Below are 1,419 nucleotides of genomic sequence, written 5' to 3'. Positions count from 1 at the left end.
TTTGTCGGGCTCATTTTCAGCTCGGGTTTGCTGCTCCGGAGCCGTGACCGAGACTGGGGGAAAAAAGCTCTGCTCTCACCTGTAGCCTCTCGATGGGGAGATGGGGGGGGGGGTGCTGGTGTGTTTGTGCGTGAGCAAAGACATAGAGGAGCGGAGACATGAAGTGAACGGTCCCGTAAAAGGGGGGAGAGGCAGCAAAGGGAGAGTAGAGCCGGGGCAGAGCAGTGCGTCCTTCCCTCCTGTGTCCCTGCTGCGGTCAGGGAGGGGACAGTGACCCCACCGGCAGGGCTGTGTCCTCACAGCATCACCAGGGAGGTGGAAATCCATGCAGGATTGGTTGGGGTTTTTTTTTTGGCAAACCGGTATTACGTTCCAAAAGAGCCCCCTGAAGGAATATCTGAAATAAATACCCCCAGAGCCCAGGGAGCGAGACGGGGAGCACTTCGGAGGGTGTATTTTAATGCTTCGCGTTCCCCTTGGCTGAGCTGTTGCCTGGCGTGGGCTCAGCTCCGGCAGCAGGAGTAGGTGAACTCTTCTGGTCCCATAAAGAGAGGTTTAATCCACAAGAAAATGCCATTTGCCTCATGGGAACCCCGGTGGAAGATCAAGGGCCAGCAGCACACTTTCTGCTTGCTTTTCTGGCTGTGTCTGGCCAGGGGAGGTGTCCGAGGGTGGTGGACACAAAGCTTTGGTGCCCCCAGAGCGGTGTCTCACCCAGGCGTCCGGGCTCTGTTTATTTAATACTCAAATTAGGGGTGCGGGAACTGCTACTTAATAATATTTTCAGATGAGAAAAGGCAGCGCCTACGAGCGGCAGTGCCAACAAGGCAGTCAGTATTAAAGCCTTAGAAAAAGGCGTCTATAACTAAAAAAAATACACGGAGTCGATCAGATGCTGAGCCACAAGGACGGCATCTCAACATACTTCTTTGAAGTGCGGCGGTTCAGCACCAGCCCCGTCTCTTGCTGGTGCACCAGCAGTTCCCAGGAGCAGTTTTCCAGCCCCCAGTTCATTCATCCGAGCTGCTCGTGGCTTTTTTTCTGCAGGGCCTGGGTTCCCGCCTGGCCCGATTTGGAGGCTTCAGAGCAGCCTGTCCCCATCCCCGCGCCGCTCCCCGCGCCGGGCTGCCCGCGCACAATCCCCCACACAAAAGAGCAGCAAAGTCAGGGGCTGCCCTTGAGCCCGGCTGGACGCGAACCCAACTCTGCTGAGCCCTGTCTGGGGAAACGGGGCTGCAAAACCCCGGGGTGGGCTGGAGCCAGCGTCGGTTTGGCAACTGTCTGCCGGCTGGTAGCCAACCCTTCCCACCAGCCCAACCAGGCGGCGAGGTGGGGATGGCCATGATACAGCCAAAAACTGAGCTGGGGCAGGGTGGGGGGTCAGCAATGCCCCTGCCATCGGCTCCCCTGCGCGACAAC

Source organism: Charadrius vociferus, unplaced genomic scaffold (genome assembly GCF_000708025.1).
Source record: "Charadrius vociferus isolate BGI_N301 unplaced genomic scaffold, ASM70802v2 scaffold509, whole genome shotgun sequence".
Classification (NCBI taxonomy): domain Eukaryota; kingdom Metazoa; phylum Chordata; class Aves; order Charadriiformes; family Charadriidae; genus Charadrius; species Charadrius vociferus.
The sequence above is the reverse complement of the archived record's forward strand: the minus strand, read 5'-3'. Positions refer to the sequence as shown.